Genomic DNA, 22,897 nt, shown 5'->3' on the forward strand with positions numbered 1-22,897 from the left:
AAGGAATCTGGGCTTGTAAAAATGATAACTTAGTAGTGAAAATGAGGGAAGCTAAAACTCTCATGAGAAAGCTACAGAAAGCCCAAATCTATTTTGTGCCAAGGTACACAAATGGCGATGCAGATGCTCTAGCAGCTGAAAAATTGAAAGAGGTAATGGTGGGCATCATTGCAGTAAAGCTTCCCTTGTTTCAGGGTAAATTTCAACTACAAGATGTGCTTTATTTTCTTGAGCATGGTAAGGCACCTACACATATGAGTAAGAGTGAGAAAAGGTGGCCGGCTACTAAGGCTACCAAATACCGCTTGATAAATGATGTGTTGTATTGCAAAGGAAAAGATGCAGTGCTTAGAAGGGTGCCAACATCAAAGGAGATTATGGATGTGATTAAGAGCTGCCATGAGGGGGTTTGTGGCAGACATTTTGCTTAAGAAATAACCAGCAGAAATATTCTCCATGCCTGTTTTGTGTGGCCTAGTCTACATCAAGATGTGCAACATTGGTGCCGCACTTGTGATGATTGCCAAAAGGCTGGACCAAGGAAGCTAGTGCATGAGGAACAAAATCCCATAACTGCGTATGGTCCATTTGAGAAATGGGGGATTGATGCAATAGGGCCACTCCCACGAACTCAATCTGGCAAGGAATACATCATAATGGGTGTGGACTACATGACGAGGTGGGCAGAGGCTTCAGCAACTAGTAGGATCATAGCCCAAGAAGTGGGAAAATTTGTGTTTGAAAATATTTGTTGTAGGTTTGGAACACCTTTGGAAATTATCTCTGATTGGGGTTCTGGTTTTAGGGAAAATCTAGTGGGGGAGCTAATGGAAAGGCTAAAAATCAAGCACAGGCACTCTACTCCCTACTACCCACAGTGTAATGGTTTGGTCGAAAAAGTAAATGGGCTGATTTGTAAGATAATTACCAAGCAAGTACACATGCACCCCAAGAATTGGGATAAAAAATTGAGTGCAGCTTTTTGGGCCTACAGGACTTCATTCAGAACCTCACTTGGCTATACTCCATTTCACCTTGTCTATGGCCAAGAGGCTTTGCTTCCTATAGAGGTGGAACTGGCCAGTTTGCGTGTTTTAGTAGCCAGTCAAGAGAAGAATCAAGATAAGAAGTTAGAGGAAAGGATCTTGGATCTAGAGAGGCTGGAGTTAGACAGAGAAGCAACAATCCAACACTATTCCATGCAGGCTGAAGAGAGGAGGAAGACATTTAATAAGAAGCTGGCTAGCAAACACATAAGGGAAGGATCACTTGTGCTACGCTATGATAACCGCTTTGATAATAGCAATGATGCTAAACTTGTGTTCAAGTGAGAAGGGCCATTCATGGTCATAAGGAGATATCCAAATGGCAGCTATAAGCTAGGTGACATGGATGGGAAGGTTCACAAGACAAGGGTAAATGGATGGTGGCTGAAGCCTTATTTTCAAAGAAATATGAACACTTTGGAGCAGTCATTCAATGAAGAGCCACAAATGAGGGGGTGCAGTCCTCCTTGCTCTATTGGACCATCATTAGCAAGCTAGAGGCATGAATGCCTCTAGCCTAAGGGGAGGGCTAATGATCCGGGGTTTTTACAACCCGGATTACTACCACAAAATTTGGCCAAAACTCCTATCAAGAGCTTACCATATCACTTTGGGTTTACTCTTCAAGCACTAGGTATGCTACATTGCTTCTCGATTATGATAACTCTAGCAAATGGGGGTAACAAGTTCTTAAGAGGCATGTCAATGTAAAGGGTAAAAGGGATGGTTATCTTAGTGAAGATGAAAATGGATTACACCTAGGAGTTGAGTGAATGCATAGATTTTTCAAAGGACTAGCCTCCAACTACACATGGGCTCCGCTTGCATCACTAAGATTTGGAATCTATCACCATCATTAGAGGAAACCTCACCCTAGCACACAAGTCAATATCCACATCATGGTGTCACTTGGATCTTGCACAAAAGCTTACAAGCATGGACTCCTTTTGTCACATGCTTAAAGGCTTGATATTCTGCCTCATTATTAGAATGGAAATCCTCCAAGCTGATACTTTCTCCATAAAGTTTGTCACCTTTGGGACTGAACACCACTATTCCTGCTGCCGCTTTGTCTTTAATACGCTTGTAGGCCCCATCGAAGTAGAGGGCATGGGCATTCTCCACCCGTGGCAGCTCCTCAAGAGGAGATGTCTCCTCTTTTACCTTTCCCTTGTCCTTTTCCTTCTTTTGATGGCATCTATGGGTCAGCAAATCACCTAGGCAAGCTCGAGTAGAATCCTCCACCTTGAAGGTGTAGTCAAACGCTTGGAGTTGTATCACCCACTTAGCGATTCTGGCTGAAACATCCATGTGTTGTAAGGCATAGGGAAAATGCTCTTCTATCATGATCACTGTGAACGGCCTAGGGAGAAGATAAGGACGAAACTTTCTTACAGAAAACATTAGAGACAAAACCATCACCTCGACCATTTTGTACCCTCGTTCTGATGTTGTCATTACTCTGCTAGAAAAGTAAATTGGTCTCATTAGGCAAATTTTAGCATCCTTTTGTATTAGTGCTGCCCCTAGAGCATCGTCCCCAAAACTCGGGTTGACAAAAAACTCTTGATCCCAACAAGGTTGTAAAATTATAGGAAGGGTGCTAAGAGCCTTCTTCACCTCGTGAAAGCACCTTTCGCTTTCATCACTTCACAGGAGCTTCTCTGAGTGGGTTAACTATTGCAGTGGAAATACTAATTGAGAGAGGAGATGAATGAACTGCCCCATATATCGCACCTTCTGAATGAAAGAGGTTAGTTGCTTCACAGAAGACGGTGATGGCACTGCCAATAGGGCCTTAACTTTGTTTGGATCTGCCTCAATGCCCCTCTCACTTACGACATGCCCTAACAAAGTTACACTGCTTTCGCCAATGCGACACTTCTCATGGTTTAATTGCCCCCCCATTTGTGCAAGGCGGTTGAAAGCTTCATCCACCTTTCCTAGATGTAGAGCCTTAGAACTATAAATACAAAAATCATCAATAAAGACCCTGATGGATTTCCCAAAATATGGTTGGAAGACATAATTCATGATTCACTGGAAGGTAGCTAGGGCATTTGTTAATCCAAATGGCATTACTTTGTAAGCAAAAAAATCCTAAGGTGTAATGAAGGTGGTCTTCTGTTGATCCTCCTCAACTATTCGAATCTGAAATAACCTGAATACCCATCACAAACAGTGTATCTCTCATGCCCGGCCACCTCGTTGAGTATTTCATCCTGAAAGGGAAGAGGAAAGTGATCTCTCTTTGTTGCAGCATTTAGCAGCTTGTAATCCACACAAATCCTCCATTTTCCATTCTTCTTGGGTATCACCACCACAGGTGAAACCCACTCTGAGTCCCCTATTGGATAGATGAAGCCTACCTTCAAAAGTCGCTGCACCTCAGTGTGAGCAGAGCGTTTTGTTGAACTACTCCCAATCGTCGTAGTCGCTACACCACTGGCCGTGCTCCCTCTTTTAGATTAATGTGATGTTGTACTGCTGTCACACCTGTGATGTGTTCATAATCAGAAATAAAAAGTGCAGAGTGTTTTATCACCACTTCCATGTATGCCGCCTTCTCCTCAACCGATAGATCCTTAGCTAACATTTTTTCTAACCCCTCCTTCTCGACCTTTGGAAGCTGCTGTGGAATTTCACTACTAGAAGGCCCTTTTAATGTAATCCCCATCACTTCTAGAGAGCTTTCTTCCTCCTCATTAGAAGACTCTCCCTCTGTCCATAGATGACCAACCCTCACTAGAACTCCATTCATCAGCGGTGGTCTCTAACACAAGATCCTCCTGTCGGCCCTCCTTCATGTTGTAGATAGTGCTCTTCCATTTTTTCTGCAGCCCCTTTTGTGGCCTTAGCTCTAAAGCTCCTGTCTCCCAATCTTGTCTGGATTTCATTCCCATTAGCCATGGTCATCCGAGAATGAGCGGATAGCCATCCCCCTTCACTGGCATCACATACATGTCAAGCTCCAATTGCACTCCACACACCTTTACCTTGACTTTCTTTATAACTCCCAAACAATTTACTACTACATTGTTAGCCATTTTGGCCCCAAATTTAGTAGTTTCATTTACCTCTAATCCCAAATGATGCATCAACTTTTCTGTCATGACACAAATCTATGCACCTCCATCCACATATGTCTTTGACAATCTCTGCCCATTGATTTCGGCTTCTACTAGAGGCATAATATCTTTCATCTTTCTAGCCTGGATTGCATTCACATGTTTATTCTTCATGGGTCTAATGCTTACCATCTTTGACCATTGTCGTCGCACTGTTGGAGATAGATGTAGTAATTATGGCCATTAAATTTTTGGCCCTTGATCCTCACATCAAGCAAATCATAAGCTCTAGTACCTTTACCCAGGGAAAAATCATCTGGCTCAATGTGTCGGCGTGAGCGAGCCCTCCTCTTTTTACTTTTGCATGTCTTTGCAGCCATTGATGACTCTGCCTCCACTTCCATATTTTAAACCTCCTTTGGTGGTGTAGGCTCCATTCTCTCAATTCTACGGGCTTTCTTCATCGGCATTGCTTCAATCTCTACTACTTTGGCCTTCCCTTTGACATCACTCTCATCTAAACTAATTATCCTGACATCATGATTCTCTGGCGGCACCTCTGCAAGTGGTCGAGGATGCTGGAGAACTTGAATCGGTGGTGGAGGCCCTGGATTCGGTGGAATAAACCCTTCCCTAGGTGGTGTCACTTGTTATCCCCTCCTTCTTGGTTGGAACCTATTTCCTGGAAAACGCCTGGGATGAGGGAAAAAGTACATACCATGGCCAATCTCCCCACAATTATAGCAAACATACTCTCTTTCTTGTCTCCTTGGACATTGATTGCCTTCATTTATGAGGGGAGGGGGCCGTACTCTTTGCAGCAAATTTAACGAAAGGCTTTCAAGTTGATTAGTAATGCATTATAGGAGCTCTTTCTGTGGCATCTTTGGTTCAGGTGGGGCCTCTGCTATTTCTCTAGGCCTTGGCATGGTTGGTAAAACCTGCATGGGCTCAACTCCCCCCTTTAACTAGGCTTGATACTTCAATTTTCTCTCTTTCTCCCTGGCATAAGTGACTGATTCTTCATAGGATGTGGGAAACTTTCCTTTGACCTTCTCCCTTAGTAGAGGATGAAGTCCGACTAGAAAACAATCTTTCTTAAAGCAATTAGGTACTCTTTCTCCCTTGGCTAAGGAGGTTGTCCATTTATCCCACAATTTTATAAACATGCCTTCATAGGCTTGGTACTCCCCTGCTTGGTTTGGCGAAGATCTAAGAGCTGTCTCCAAATATCTTCATGTGGCTCAATATCTTGGTACTCGTGCATGAATGCGGTCTTGAGATCCTCCCAATTACCCCTTATAGCCTCCGAGAAAGCTTGATACCACACTCGAGCATCACCCTTTAGAAATAAAGAGAAGGCCCGTACTTTGGTTGCTTCATCATCCCGGCTTGTGACTAGGAAGGCCATTTCTAAGTCATCCAAAAATTCTAGAGCTTTCTCCCCTTTGTGCCCAAAAAAACTTGGAAATGCCATGTTGCCTTAGTAGAGTACAAAGATGAACATGTCTAGACTTAAGTTGTATTTTATGAGGGGAAGGATGAATGGGCTCACAGATGCATCGATTTCAACAAGACGTCTAGGCCCCAATATGCTTCTAATAATGCCTTGGAATCTAAGCTTTGTGCTAGCTACAATATGCATAGTTTGCATAGCAAGTGGACGGATAGGTCCATACAACTCGTGGTGATTCATGAGAAACTATTATAATAAGATAAAGACATGTACATTGGAGGATGCATTGTAGTCTAGCATTGGGAAGATTATAGGTTCTGGTGATACAAGAATCTCCCTTAATCTTTCAACCCCAAAGTACATGACAAGACGCCGCTGGAAGAAAATCTTCCTACTAATGCATACATTAACTCGAATGTTTTGTACAGAGTGGAAGGTGTAGAAATTCGGGCCATTATTATTATTCATGAGTGGAGACTACTTAAGGGAGTAGAGGGAATGCACTTTCTTGAATTATGAAGGATTTTCCCCAGAGTGTTTCTTTCTGGAATCCACCAACTTTGCTATACAGAGAATTTTCTCACCAGTGATTATTCTTGCCTTAGTGTGTCCATCCTCGGCGACATATATTTCATAAGGTGTGATGGTCACCTTTTCAACCACACCCAACCTTCGAGCTAACAACAGTTGAAGGTAGTCTCCATACTTTGCACTTCTACAAAACTCCACACCGCTAATGCATAGTTGTCCTCCTTTGATGTGGATTAGGCCAGAGAGAGAGAGGGATTTGATGATTTGGAGACGAGGACCTCTCAGAAGGGCCTTCACTTTGTTTGCAAAACACTCACCACAATTATGAGAACCTAGCAATTGATGGCAACATGTTTTTTTTCCGTTGTGAGAGAATGGAATTTCTAAGGTGAACACCTTTTACCCGCATACGTGCCGTCAACCGATAGGCATACTTCCTTTCTTGGGCTTCCTTGGGAGACCATTATGGGAGTTATGGAATTCAATTAGCTTCAAAAAGAGTTGGTGAATGCATTGGAGAAGAGACACTTGGGGCACTTTGTTGATAATCAGAGTTTGCAACAATAGAATGTGTGCACAAGAGGTAGAGAAGAGCTCAAAGTACAAGAATGAAATCTTGCTTACTAAGTTGCTTAGAGTACAACTTGGGTACACTCTCTCACAAATGATAGTGACCCATAGGCTGTTTATATAGCCCTTTGCCAGCTAGGGTTAGGGTTTCCCCTGCCCCTAGGGCTATTCACACCCATCTACCCTTATACTCCCTTGCTTATAATGGGCTTCTATGCCCATCTTCCAACACCCCCCCTCAATGCAAGGGTGGCATTGGATTACAAGACATGTAAAAGATCCCCCCCCTTTTTGGGATGCCTTTATAAATCAAGCTTACAAGGTTGTTTTGGGTAGATGATTTAAATAGTCAAAACAGTCAATCTTCAGATGAATTGGAGACATAGTTGGCCACCAATTCTTTGGGTATTTCAGGAGTGTTGGGGCATTTACTTGTTATATGCTATGTCTTCTTGTATTTGTTACATTTCATCTTCTTGGGATACTTCTTCCAGTAGTTGTTTACAAGATGTCCTTTTTTCTTACAGAAAGAACATTTAGTGAGAACTGTATGAACCAATACTTGTTCACGAGAATTTGAAGTTGCCTGACTGTTGCTGCTTTCTTTGTGGTTTCTCTTTTCTTCATCCAAACAGGATTGAATAGTACTTGCCAAAGTAGGGTCTAGAATATTGGTGAGAGTGGTTACAAGAGTAGGAAACACCTATTTTACAGCTTTTAGGAGAATAGCAATAGCATCTTCTTCAAGTATTGGAGCTTGTACAGAAGCAAGTTGTGCCATAAGTCCCTTCATATGAGAAATGAATTTTCCCAAATCTTCTCCTAAACGATATTCCAAGCTAAATAATTCAATTTTAAGAAAGATTTTAGTATTCTTGCCAGTGGCTCCACAGAGCTTTTCAAGCTCATCCCATTTTTCTTTAGCAGTGTTTAGTTGATCAACATGATGAATCAGGAATTCATCAGTGTAGCATTATGATTGCTTGAGCACGTTGGTCATCCTCTATATCAATCATATTTGCAGAGTTTACAACTCTACTGCCTTTGAATAAGAGGCCAATACCCTCTCTCCATCATTTTGTATTTTATAAGTACGTGCCATGGGTGGAAATCCTTACCATCAAACTTTCGAATTTGAGGACGGACATCAGCATATGTTGTGGTCATTGGGAAGGTCTTACCACTTGTTAGGACAAGGATAGTGTCTAGTCCCTTACAAACCTTTCACTGAATACGGAAGCAAATTAGACAAAGTGAAGTCAAAATTGCAATGAAGAGAAAGGCTGAAAATCATATAAGTGTAATATTTCCAGGTATGAATTTGGTGGTCCTTTCTTATGTGCAAGCTTCTTCCATGGTTTAATAGTCTTTTTAGGTTTTAATGAAGTAAACCTAGACTGGAATTCAGGCTCCTCCTTGTGGTATGGCTTAATGGATGAAGCTTGTGTTGGACACGATTTGTCTATGATCTCAATGCTTGTTGCTGATGAATCCGAGGAGAGTATGATGACACTTATGCTATTGATTTCACTGATCAATGTACTTGAGACAATGTCACTTACGGTATGCAATACACTTCTTGTGCATAATGGTCTGTATGTTCATTTTACACATAACCTTACAACAATATATGAAGAGGAATAAAAAACTCACTGGGTTTTAGTGAATGCCCAGCAAGCTATTCAACTGATGATTTATGATTAGTGTTAAGAGCACACTATTATCAAGCTTAGTGAAGTGCTTGAATGGAACCCGGTTGGAAGTCGGCTTCCCGATGCTTGGTGATGTCCATTGATCATGCCCAAGAGCTTTAGACTCTGGAATAGGATTTAGAGACTCTGCTTCAGTGATTAGAATCACTATTAATGAAGCTCAGAGTGTAAAAATGCCAAAATGTCAAGCTTGGATCTTGTTGGCTATGGCTACCCAAAAAAACACAGTTAGGATTTGGCTTGTAGCAGCCAGCAGAAGAAGAATTTATCAAAGCCCTCTTAGCTGAGGATAGCCCACTTGGGGGGCTATCAAACCCCTATGGTAATGGCTGAGATTGCACCACTTGCTGCCCACATTTCAGCCCGAGATCTGCACCTGTCCAGACTATGCCATTTTTGGGAATCTTGCCAATGCTGGCCTCACACGTGGACAATGTCAGTGTTTGAACTAAGGAGGAGCTACAGCCTGATGTGGGGAAAAGATCTCCAGAAGAAAGCTCAGGCTAATATGGCGTCCTTTGTCCTCTTCAAGTCCTCCAATGGAGGTGGGTTGCAGGTAGCTATGGAGGAAAGTAGGATAGGATGAAGAAAATGACAGCTCATGTGCACTTAGTGATGACTGATGCTGAGGGAGGCTGAGGGGATCAGAGATGGCTCTGATACCATGTTGAAAATTAGAGTTTGCAGCAATAGAATGTGTGCACAAGAGGGAGAGAAGAGCTCAATGTACAAGAATGAAATCTTGCTTACTAAGTTGCTTAGAGTACAACTTGGGTACACTCTCTCACAAATGATAGTGACCCATAGGCTGTTTATATAGCCCTTTGCCAGCTAGGGTTAGGGTTTTCCCTACCCCTAGGGCTATTCACACCCATCTGCCCTTATACTCCCTTGCTTATAGTGGGTTTCTATGCCCATCTTCTAACACACTTGTTGTAGAGGATGCACCACCATGTGTTGTATCGTCCCACATGAGGTAGAGAATTGTGATTGAGAATGTCCTCAGCGGGGGCACCAAAAATGAGGGTTGAAATGATGAACGGGTTGCCTCTTACCCATCCAACCTCCAATCCTCACTAAGAGAACTAAAGAGGGGCACCACCTAGCCAAAGGGAGGATGGGCTAGGACATCCCTTTTCTCAAAGAGAATCAAGAGAACCAAGACACAAATTTACAAGAGAGAATATATGTACTCGACACCATATTAGAATATGAGAGAGAGAGAGATGAGAGGAGAGGGAGACAAGAGGAGAAGAGATAGAGAAAACTTGCCATTATGCTATATGGAATGAGAAGATGAGAAGGGAGGGAGATAATAGGAGAAGAGGTAGAGGAAGCTGGAGCCCCAAGAGGAACACCAAGGAAAAGGGAATTCTCTTGCAAGAAAATCTATCTTGTAACATCAACAAGCTTGTTTATTATGTTGGAAATGATCACAATGAAGAAAAGAACACCAGGCACAACAAATCTTCATGCAGCATCATGTAAATCTCCCACGGATTTGATAGAATCAACCATATTCTTCAATATCTTCACAAAATCCATCAATATAACAAAGAAAGCAAAGGAATACACCATCTTTGAATGAAAATACATCACATAGTATTCATCTTCAATATCTTCATAGTCTTCTCTCTCAATCTCTCACATACAATCACTCTGTTTCTGTAGAATTGGCTATCTCTGACTCTCTCTCTCTCTCTCCATCAATAATACATCATATCCTCACTACAATCTCTCAAAATCACTCTCAATAATCCTTCTTAGGTCGTGGATACCCCTCCCAAGAGGTATGTCTGATATGGAGGGTCACCAGAGCCACTACAGTGTCTTTTCATAGCTCACTACTGTCACTTCACTCCAGTCTTTACTTGAGTCTTCAACATCTACTTCTTTCAGCTCTTTTGCACTTGTATTCACCTCTTCCCAAGGCTAGAAAACTTTCCCAAGCTACACTCTAATCCAACAGAACACATACAGAAGCATACAGAATAGTCTACAGAACAGTACCAGAACAACTACAGTACAGAACAGAACAGAAACAGAAGCTCTACAGAAGACCTACAGAAGGTCATCAAAACCACATAACTCATACTCAAACCATTCCAAACTCTCAAAAACCATTCAATAAGCTTTCACAAGATCTCAATCTTCATCAATCAATAATTCATCCCTCCTTACAGAAGACAATCAGAACAAAACAAAACAAAACAGAAGCTATATAGAAGGTATACATAACCAATCAGAACCTATCAGAACATCATAGAACCACTGATAAACATCATGAACTTCCAAAACACAATCAATATAATCCAAAACACTCTCAAATCACTTCCAAACCAATCAATCATCTCATAAAATCAACCATTTAGCTCTCAAAAACAACAAAAATTAGCCAAAAAACAAGTCATTTCAACACTCAACATATCCCCACACTTAATAAGGAAGCGTCCTCGCGACCCAGGAAAAAGGGAATACAAGTTCATTCAAAAGCTCAACTTTGATCTTCAATATGTCTTCAAAAACAATCCATCCAACCACGACCCCAACTTATAACCTGTATCTGATATAAAAATACAACGAAAGGAAAACCCTTTATACATTAACACTTCTTATCAAACTAAAAATCACAACAAACTTGTAAAGGATATAAGAGGTTTCTTCTTCTTCTTCTGCATCATCTTCAACTCTCCAACCACGACCCCATCACCACAATTCTCCAAAATGTAGCTTGCACGAAATCCAATCCAATACGTTCTTTTTACATAAATTAACCCACAACACAAACACTACACACAACAAAACCATCTGAATGACTCCTCCAAAAAGAGAGATTTTCATTAAAAAGCATCCACCATACATTGGAAAAGGTATCAATGAAGATGATTCCTCTTGAAAGATTGATGATTTCGAAAACGATCCATAGACAAGGATTCATCTACAAATGTTTTGGGAGGATTCTGAAAAAACTGAAGACAACACATCCTTTCCAACAAGACAAGGTATCTGCTAGGCAAACAAAGGGCATGAAAATACAATATATCCAGCTACTGGGAATCAATGCTCACATTGACATTCATGCACAACTTTGGAATAGGCTTGGAATCATTATGAGAGTGCCTATGCATATACGCCAAGTACCAAGCAAAGTGAGCAGTTAATCTCACTGAAGGATCTGCAGAGTGTGAATACTGCTGAGCAAAATGAATATAGTTCTGATAAGCTTGACTGGCAGCTGTCCATTCTCGTGGAATTACTGGCCAATTTATCTGAGGTCCTGTAAGGGAATCATTCGAGCTCCATTCCCTTCTTCTGGAAATCTGATGATCAAACCCATCATAGTCACTAACCAACTGAGGTGGTTGAGATATAGAAGTGTTAGGAGAGGGAAGTGGAATAAGGAAAAGTGGATGAAGTAAGGGGTAGGCAAAATCATAAAAGGAAGAAGAGTTTAAAGAAGGAGTGGCAGAAATTTGTATGGAATCAGTAAGGAAGGGTGTTAACTGATAAATAGAAAAGGTGAAAGGTACATGAATGGATGGAGAAGGACATGGTGGAGAAGGGGAAAATACTCTATCCTCAATAAAAGAGTAGTATGTAAAAATGGGAATTTGAGGAAAAGATGAAGGTTGGAAAAGAAGGGGTAAAATAGTTGTGGAATTGGATTGGCAAAGGGAAAGATATATATCATATCGGTGAGCCATTTGTTGGTAATACATGAGGGTAGGAACAGAAGGTCCTAAGAGAGATCTTCTATGATAGGCATCAAAAAAGGTAGAATCAAACAGATTATGTTTGGAAAGATAAGCTAAGAGATCCACCCTCAGTTGATTAGTACTCTGGGCATAAGTAGGAGCTGTGTTCTGTCTTTGATTCAGGACCACAGAATCAATCATGGTATGCCAGGAATTATCAGGACAATTAACCACTTTGGAGGAGTAACTCTGGAACATGCCATCTATACACAACTCCAAATGGTTGACATACAAAACAGCTTGTAGAACCACGTCTCCCACATACCATGCCATATCCACCTCATCTGGAATTAACAAGTCTCCTCGTAGATACATGTATGACATCAACATGGTATCTGTCGTGACAGAATCTTCAAACACCATCCTGACCATCTCTGTCCAGCAACTCAGTAGACCAAGCCCCACTCCACCCATCCTCTGGAAGAGGTAAATCCATCGTGGAAAGCTTCATGTAGAAGGCCAACTTCTGTAAGTGGTAGTGGACAAAGAAAGAATGGTCTGGTGGAACATATTCCTGAAACTGCTCAAATGTAGACCATAACAAATCCATTCTGGATTGCAATCTTTCCACTTTATCTTGGAAGAGAGGACACAAGGTAGCCTATCTCTGAAGAGCAGCCAAGTCCTGCTGTGAGAGAGAAGGGATCAAGGGAACATTAGGGCTTGGAGGAACAGACCGTGACTTTGCTAGTTGATCTTGCAACTGCTTGATTTGGGAATCTTGCGATTCCACTGTGTCATTAGCAGTCTGTAAGGCTGAAAGTTTGCCATCTAAAAGAATTTGGAACTCCTGCGCTTCTCTAGACATCCTCTCCTTCTCCTCTAAAAGGCTAGTAACCTCTGATTGAGCCTCTGTTAATTGAATCTTCAAAGAAGATATCTCATCTCTTTGGGTTGCAACCAGTTGGGTTTGTTGTTCCATCTGCTTAAACAAATCTGCTAGGGTATCCTTAGCAGAGGCTAACTCGGATGTTTCCTTATGCAACTGGTCCTTAGACTGCATCAACTCTTCATAAAAGGAAGCGTACAGCTGTTGAACACAGGCTGTCACTGACAATTCAATGGAACTCTGAATGTCTTTATAGAGGAAAGAAATTGCATCTCCCGAGACTAGACTGTTCAGTGAGGGGACTGATATATCCAACGAACCTTCTCGATGTGCTCTGAACAGGTTATTACAAGTGAGATACCCAAGGAGATCACTGCCAGAGGTAGCAGGAATGGGCATTGAAGGAAGAACCGAATGAGCTTTATCCGCTACCCGTTTCAAGCATTTGCGCTGTATGACCAGGGGAGGCGGAGAATCATCATCCTCTATATCAATGGGTTCTGACTCATCTGAAGGTGGAGGAGGAGGTACGGGATCCGATGGAGGAGGTGGAGGCACACTCTTCTGCAAACCTGAATAGGTCAAGAAGGTAGACAAATACGATCCATAGGTGACATTGGTAACATTGCCCCTGGTGACTTTGACGAAATGTTGATCCATTTTAGTGAGGAGATAAGTGCTCCAATCAATAGCGACTCCTTTCAACACCATCCTTGAAGCTGTGAAAAGCTCTTTGGACAAGTACTGGGATGGCGTTTTGGCAGGCATAAACCTGTCCTAGAGAAACTGACAGACCATCTTCCACACAGGATCAGTGATCATGGAAAAGGAAACTCCTGAAGAGTTGATCACCTTCTTAACATCCATCATTTCCCTTGTCTGTTTTTATAATCTCTTCATTAGAGAAAAGCTGACGAGTGGTAACAAAAGGTTCACCTTTGGAGGGAAGAGAAAGAGTCTTCCCTAGGCCTCGAGGTGTCAAAGTCATAGAAATACCCTGGACCAGTCCTGACTTCTTGCTGTAGGAGGCCAAAAACTCATCACACAGCAATGGATCCTCGGGAAGCAATGGAAAGGAAGTAGCCACAAAAGCAACGAGTCTCACCTTCTTGAGAGGCTCAAAAGTGAGTAGGGAAGAGTAATCCCTACTGACTAGTGGGACGTACTGGATAGGGGGAGGAGCGTGAGAAGGCGCCATTCAGATGATTACACACACACCACAAACACAGACAATCAAAGAGAATGCCTGCAAAGCAACAGACAAAAAACCAAGGATAAGAGAACAACCAAAACAATAAAACATGACTTGACCAACTATCCCCAAGCAAACCACAGCCTAGAAAAATTTCGACATGACCTTGAGACTTATGCGACCGAAAGCTTCATGCTATGCATCATACAAATACCCAAATCTCCGTATCAGGCAATATTAAAAAAAAAACTACACACCGTATCCTTAATCGTAACAAAGACACTAAACCAAAACATAACCACAACCTACACACATCAAGACCACATTGTTGATAAACCGGTGTTTGACCATGGAAATAACTCCAAAGACTGCGCATACCCATCCCACGAAACGGGTTCGTTAAAAAGGGGAATTAAGTGCAGTGAGGGGGAATTAATTTAATGAAAGGTTCATTTTAATAAATTATTAAGAAATGGGTAAATTTTTATTAAGTGATAAACCTTAACAAGAAAACGGCGGTTTCTTCTTAAAAATTTAATTACCAATTATTAGGTGAAAGCGGTGCTTTGATTCGAATCCCGGACTTCGATACCCAGACTAGGTCTCTAAATGCAAGTTCATTGATTACAAATTAAGGTGATGTGGAGCGCTTTTTTGCCAGCGCGTGCTCGTGTGACGGTTGGTTCATTTTAATTAAAAATATTAAAGTGCCTCTTTAGCGCACTTAGCGCGTGCTAAGTGAACGATGGGTTTATTTTTATTAAAAAATGGTGTGTTTAGCGCGAATGCGCGTGCCATGGCGGTGTGTAGGGTTCATTTTTTTAATTATGTGTTTTTTTGTTTGTTTGTTTTTTTTTCTTGTTTGTTTTTTATTTTTATATTAACCGTGGGTTTTGGGGTAGCTGAAAAAATAACAAATAAAAGAGAAAATACCTGGTAGTGGGTATATGGAAATGCAAAGAATGCGCTCTCCTCAATCCAAAAATATCTGGATTTTTTTTCTAGATGTTTAGTTCGTGTGTGGATGAAAAAGGGGTTTTTTTTAATTGATTATTTTTGTGTATTTGTAAGGAATTGAGGTGTGAAATGAAATATTGTGACAACTTAGAAAAATATGCCAAAAATAAATAAAAATGTTAATGGAAGTGTTAGGAAATTTTCAAAAATTAATTTGGAATTTTTAGCATTTTTAATGATTTTTTTTCATTTTGTTGGGTATTTTTAAAAGATTTTGGAATTTTAAAATGGTCGGAACTGTTTTTTTTTCTGAAATTTACAGGTTTAGAAAAATATGGCCATGGGTTGCAGAAATAATAGGATTTTTTCTAGAATTTTTTGGAATTTTTTTTCAAAATTTTAAAGGTTGGTGTTGTGTTTAATTTTATTTTTTAAAATTTTTTTTGGGTTTTTTTTTTGTTAGTGTTTTAAAGATTTCGGGTAGTTGAATTAAAAATCTGGGAAAATACCCAGAAGTAGGCTGCGTGGCAGGTGCCGACGAACAAAGTCCCGCACCCGCGCACGATCAATCAAGAACAATCACACGCGCACGAACAGCCACGTGCGTACACACCTATGCGCGTGTCGATGCCACGAGGGTGTCGACGGGTGGGACGGGGGTTTATGAAGTGGATGTGGGGAGCTACGGTTCAGCCATGCAGCGGGGCTGCAGTGTGGGACAGGGGGCTTGTGTAGGGGAGTGTGTGTTAAGGGGGAACACGTGGGTAATGGGGGAAATGAGGGTTTAGAAGGGGGGAAAAGTGAATGGGTGGTGGGAATGGGGGGGTTAGATAGGGGTGTGTGTTAGTGGGGGTGGGAAAGTAGGTGATGGGGGGGGTTAGTGAGGGGAATGGCAGTTAGTGGAGGGTGTAAGTGGGTGTGTGTTTGCTGGGGGGTGTGAACAGGGGGCTAGGTTGGGGGTGAGGAGGTGGGTGCGTTAGCTGGGGGGAATGGGGGTGTGTGTGGGGTGGGGGGGAAAGTGTGTTTGAATGGTGGGTGAATGGGGGCTTGTGTGGGGTGGGGGGGAAAGTGTGAGGCCAATGGGCAGGAGGTCAATGGGCGGGAGGTCAACGGGAGGTTGGCACGGACGAGGACGTGGCAGAGGGCGTCTACGGGCAGGCGCGGGCGGTGAGCACGAGATGGGCGTCTGCGGGGCACTGACGAGGACGAGGGCGATGCGGGCAGGGCTACTGACGACCGTGGCAGAGGGCGTCTGCGGGCAGGCGCGGCCGGCGAGGACGAGGCGGGCGTCTGTGGGGCGCTGACGAGGACGAGGGCGACGCGGGCGGGGCTGCTGACGACCGTGGCAGAGGGCGGAGCGCTCAGAGGCGAGGGCTGGCGACTGGGCGACGAGGCGGCGGGGCGCTGCGGGCGTCGAGAGGACGAGGCGGCCTGCGAGGCGGAAGGGGCACGCAGAGGCGGGGAAGAGGGAGGGGAAAGAGGGGAAGGAGAGAGGAGTAGGGTGAAGGAGATGGAGGGGAGGGGAGGAGCAGACGGGAGAAGAAGGAGGGGAGGAGAAGATGAAGATGGAGGTGAGCAGGCGGGAGAGGAGGGAAGGGGAGGAGAAGAGGAGGAGGGGAGAGAAGGAGATGGAGGTTGAAGTGGAGATGGAGAGGGGATGGAAACGCGCAGGGAACGGGAAGAGAGAGAGAGGGAGGCAGTTGGGGTGGGGAGGGGTCGGGGAGAGAGAAGGATGGGGGGGATAGGGAAGGGTGTGGGTAGGGGCCCAAGGGGAAGGGTAGGGGGAACCCATGGGATGGGGGGTGCCCATAGGGGGATGGGGGTGGAAATGGGTGGGGTACGCCCATGGGAGGGTACGGGCGTAGCCCACGGGGGGTGCCCGGGGGGAAGGGTAGGGGAAAGGGTGGTAGGGTTAGGGTTAATGGGCGGGTTAGGGTTAGGGTTAGTGGTGAGATCATAGGGGGGGTGCCCAAGGGGTAGGGTAGGGGTTAGTGGTAGGGTTAGGGTTAATGGGCCCAAAAAGGAGGCGTACCCCCATCGTCCCGCGCGCATGCGCGGGGCGGGGGTAAAAAAATTTACCGTGATGGGATTGAAAAGGTGCCCGGATGCTGGGACGAGGCACGCGGATGCGACCAGGGCGCGTTAAGACGCCAAAAATAAAAAACGGGCGCGTTCACGCGCGGGTTTGGGCACGTAAAAACACATAAAAATAAAGAAAAATTAATAACTCCCAATTCGGACGTCAAACTGAAATGTCATAAAAATAAAAAGTGGGCAGGACGGCAAGGGGAAGACAGGAAAAATGTGCAACGGAAGTTCTGGGGGGGTAAAGGGCGGTCACGTGCAAAAAACACAAAAACAGATTTTAAAAAAACGCAATAAAAAATTAGTATCGGAAGATCCGTGCATCGGAACTAGGTATAGGAAAAAGGAAAAATGTGCAGAAAGACGTGCCCAACAATCCTATCACATCAAAACATAGTTTCGACTGAGATAAGATGCGTTCACGTGGGAAAAACCCAAAAAATAGACCCGAAAATGGGATCGGAAATTAATATTGGACGAACCGTTCACCGGAATGACATGCAGTAAGAAGGAAAAATGTCCGCAAGAAGGGGTGGCACAGGGTTGTCATGTTAAAACGCAGTTCCGGTGGAAGTAGGAGGGGTTCACATGCAAAAAACACAAAAAATACACCCATAAACACATTTAAAAAGTAATAATTAATCATCCAGAAGGCGAAAGATGGGGAAGGAAAAAGGAAAAAGGTGGGAGAAGGCACAGGGGACACGGCTGTCAAATCAAATTGGAATTCCGATGCAAACGAGGCAGATTCACATGGAAAAATATCAAAAAGACGCCCGAAAAAGTCTTAAAAAAACTGAAAAATTAATATTGGACAAACTGTGCATCGGAATGACTCGGAGTAAAAAGGAAAAATGTCAGGGGAAAAGTGGTTGTCAGGGCTATGACGTCAGATCATGGTTCCGAAGCAAGCAAAGCGCATTCATATGGAAAACCGGCTAATTTATGCAAAATGCTTCAAAAATTAATAACTCGAAAACCGTGCATCGGAATAGGGGTAGGTAAAAAGGAAAAATGGTCAGTTCAAAGCGAGGAATAGGGCTATAAGGTTGGATGTGGACTTCGGTGAACGTAGGGTGCGTTCACATGGCAGGACCGCAAAAGCAGGGGATGAAGGAAAACTGCAAGGGAACAGCCCCGAGGGTGGGTGGAAAATGAACGAGTGGGTGAGAAGGGACACCATTAGGGTAAGAGCAAGTCATGGCATAGAGGCATTAGCAGGTTGAGACATATATAGAAGGGTATGCAATGTAGACGCGCAGGGACGCGTCCCCACACTTAAGACCTTTACGAATAGGGGTAACTGAGCAACAGGGACCTAGGACCATGCCACAGACCATCCACTAACGTCTCCACACTTAAAACATGAACGTCACTGAGAAACAGAATGTGTAGGGTTAGGAAAACTTGGCCCATGCTGTCGAGAATCAAGGTTGATTGTCAATGACAGTTCCACCATCTTTGTCGGCTGTAGAAGGTACTAAGGCATCTTCATAGTACACATCCGTCATGGCAGGGACCACGCGGCAGCACCCAGGGAGGTAGCTGATTGAAGGAATCACAGGAAATTTGTCGATGGCAAGGGATATTACACTCAACTCACAGTCACTCATAGGGAACGAAAGAACTGTCACTCGCCCCATAACTAATATCACTCGAGGAAGAATGATTGACACCCATATCTCATACCCAGTTTAGAAATCGACAAGGGAAATGGTGCAGAGGGAGTATGCCAGGGTGCACAGTTGATGGTGCATTAGTGCGTTGAACCCGTCTGGCATAAGTGCAAAAAGGAAGGCAAGGGAGCCTTATAGTGCAGGGTACAGAACAGGGTGACGTGTCTTGTGATGACGGTAGAGACCCATCCCGTGGGTGCATAGGGAAACAGGCACATACCTTACTCCAAGTGTCGTAACGTCCCTCAATCTCACCTCTCGGTAATTGATTGAAGAAACTCCAGTCACACTCAGCCCACCCTCTGTCTCACGCTCTATTGATAGATACAGGAGGGCAACCATGTCCTGAAACCCATTGATGTAATCCTCACAGTCACTTGTGCAAAGGTTGTATGCCTTGTGCGCATTGGATGGTGCAACTGTGCATCCCGCCCTGTGCCGGCATACGGTGCGAGAAGGAAGGCCAGGGAGCCTTATAGTGCAGTGCACAGAAACAAATTGTGCTGTGTGCATTGAGAGGCCCATCCCGTGTGTGCAACACTCCATTCACACTACTCACCTCTCATTTGATTTGAAGGAAAAAGACTGGTCTATCGCCCCTCCCACTGTCTCACTCTCTGTTGATAGTTACAGAGGGCAACCATACTCACTTCCCCATCCGGTTAGGATGAAAGCTCACATCACTCAATTGTTTGTCGATGAAGATCACGTCGTCAGTTGTTGAAGAGGCGTACCCAGGGAGGTAGCCATCAAATCGAACGTTGTGTTGGATAGGACATGTCGTTTGCGAGAGGACAGGTAGACGCTCTTGCAGAGAGACCCAGGACACAGCGTACCAAGGGAGGTAGCTTCGGAACTGGATCCTGGGAATATCAATTTATGAATCCACTTTCTGGACTGCTGGGTGTTGCCACCTTTTCTACAGCCAGCTTCCCGCCTAAGGGTGTTTGCCACCTTTTCTTGGAACGAGGCCTGCTATGACAGGGAATTTCTTCCTTTTCTCTCATAACAGATTTGTTTTTCTTATCTTTTTTTTTCTTCTTTGTTTTCCCCTATTCCCGAGGGTGTTTCCACCTTTTCTCGAAGAATAGGTTGGAATGACAGGGACCTAAGTCCTTTTCTCCCATGACCGATATGTTTTTTTTCCCTTTTTTTTTCTTTTTTTTTCTTATTCGAATTAAGCAAGGGAATGGTAGAAATACCATTTGTCAGAACCAACCTCGCCACTGTTGCTGGTGGAAAATAGAGGATAAGAGATCAAGGCTGGAAGGTAGGGTTGAGGGGACAGAGGGTTGCGTCCACCTCATCAGGAGTGTCTAAAGAACGGCTATCAGAAGTAGCATCATAAGAAGTGCATTGCCATGCCAACAAGGTAAAGGATCAGGTGACCATAATTGTCAAGATCCCCAAGGAGGGAAGTACTTCTTCAGGCGATATCCATTGATCAGGAAGGGATCATCAGAGGCATCAATGGTCTGCACTTGGACAGAGCCATTAGGGTTGACAGCAAGTACCTTATATGGGCCCATCCACCGCTGTTGAAGCTTGCCAGGAAACTTGCCAAATTGTGAATCATAGGCTAGGACCAAATCACCTTCCTTGAACTCCTTGTGCTTGATGAAGCTGTCATGGTAAGCCTTGCGTCGAGATTGCGTGGCTTCCATGCACTGTAGAGCCATCCTACGAGTTTCGTCCAAACATTCCAGGTGCAAGAGACGGCGTTGTAGTGAATCATCGTCCCCCAAACGCTCTTTGATAGCCACTCTCAAAGAGGGTAATTTCAGTTCAACAGGGAAAACAGCTTCTGTACCATACACCAGCTGAAAAGGGGTATGTCCTGTTGCTGCTTTATAGGAGGTTCTGTACGCCCAGAGGGCCTCTGTAAGTTGATCATCCCAATCACGAAGATGTGCGGCAATTGTTCTTGTCCGAATCGAACAGAGGATGCGATTCGTGACTTCGACTTGGCCGTTAGCTCTAGGGTAATAAGGAGTGGACTTGCGATGGCGGATCTTATACAACTCTGTCAACTCTTCCATGACTTTATTAATGAAATGAGTGCCTCTGTCACTTACTAGCTCTAAGGGACTACCAAAATGGGCGATGATATTCTAGTACATGAATAGGGCCACGCTGTTACCATCATCCCGCTTTAGGGCTTTAGCTTCACACCACTTTGTGACATAATCCGTACATACGAGGATGTATCTGTTCTGTTTCCTTCGGGTAGGAGGATCGATTGGGCCTAGAAAGTCGAATCCCCACTTCTCAAAAGGCTTCAAGGGAAGAATAGGTTGCAGTGGCATGGCACTTGTCTTGGTAGGTTTCCCCATTCTTTGACAAGCATCACATCTTTTATAGTAATCATAGGCATCCTTATGAATGGTCAGCCACCAGTATCCTGCTAGCAGAGCCTTCCTGGCTGTAGCTTCTCCTGCAAAGTGGCCTCCACATGGCTCGCCATTGCAAGCCTTCAAAACAATCACAATCTCATCTCCTACTACACATCTTCGAAGCACTTCATCTTTGTCTTTCTTGTACAGTGTGCCGCCTCTAGCAGGGTGTAGGGGGCTGATTCTAACATAAGCTTATTCCTCTCCTGACTAGAAATGCTAGGAGGGTACTGTTGGGTTGCTAGCAGATTGGCAATGTCTGCATACCAGGGAGTTACAGTTTCTACTAGGAATAGGGAAGCATCAGGGAGGTCTGGATCATCTTGCTCCTCTTCTGCAGTTTGTGGGATACGCGACAGATGATCAGCCAGAACATGGGAACGACCAGGTTTGGTAATTACCTCAAAGTCGAACTCCTGAAATAGAAGGAGCCATCTCATCATTCATCCTTTCACATCTGCTTTGTTCATCAGGAAGGACAGGGCCTCATGATCCACATAAAATTTAAAGTAGGTAGACAGGAGGTAGTGGCGAAACTTCTCTAGGGCAAAAACCATTGCCAAGCACTCCAACTCTGTCACTGTATAGTTTAGTTCCCTATCAGTGACTTTTCGGCTTGCGTAATAGATGGGTTGATCCAACTTCGAGGAGCCCTTCTGGCAGAGAACTGCACCTAAGCCTTCAATGGATGCATCAGTGTGTACATGGAACTCTTTCGTCCAATCAAGAGGTTGCAGAATGGGTGCCTCAATCAGACACTACTTGAGAGTGGTGAAGGCTTTGTCACATTCTTCTGTCCAAGTAAACTCTGCATCTTTCCTCAGAAGCTTGTGCAAGGAGGTTTCCTTTGTTGCAAAATGAGCTATGAACCTTCTGTAGTAACCCACATGGCCTAGGAATCCCCTCAATTGTTTGAGGTTGGTGGGTGTTGTCAGAGCTGCAATCTTTTCGATCTTTGCAGGGTCTGTTGATATCCCTTGTGCAGAGACAATGTGGCCCAACATAACTCCAAAAGAGACCCCAAAAATGCATTTGTCGGGGTTGAGGGAAATCCCATACTCCCGGCATTGGTCAAAGCATTGTTCCAAATGTCCCCAGTGTTCACGGATCAAACTATAGACACAGAAGTCATCCAAATATACCTCAATAAAGTTGTGCAGATGATTTTGGAATGCGGCCATCATGACTCCCTGGAAAGTAGCAGGGGCATTGCAGAGCCCAAACGGCATCACTCGGTAAGCGTAGGTCCCCCATTCTGTGGTGAAGGTTGTTTTGGACTAGTCTTCTTCTGCTATCTGGACTTGGTTATATCCGCTGAATCCATCCAGAAGGGAATAAAGCTCATGTCCTGCCACTATGTCCAACAGTTGGTCTGTGAAAGGAATCGGGAAGTGATCCTTCTTCGTCTTAGAATTCAACTTGCAAAAATCCACACATATTCGAAGCTTGCCATTCTTCTTGGGTACAACCACGATGGGTGAAACCCATTCACTATTTGCCACTGGATAGATGAACTCGGCTTCCAGAAGCTTCAGCAGCTCTGCTTTCACAAATGTGGAATAATTTGGGTTCATTTGCCTCTGTCGTTGCCGTACTGGCTTGGCATCAGGCTCCAAGTCAATATGAT

Source organism: Lygodium microphyllum, chromosome 28 (assembly GCF_053477565.2).
Source record: "Lygodium microphyllum isolate KBCC chromosome 28, Lygodium_microphyllum_v1.1.10, whole genome shotgun sequence".
NCBI classification, from domain to species: Eukaryota; Viridiplantae; Streptophyta; class Polypodiopsida; order Schizaeales; family Lygodiaceae; genus Lygodium; species Lygodium microphyllum.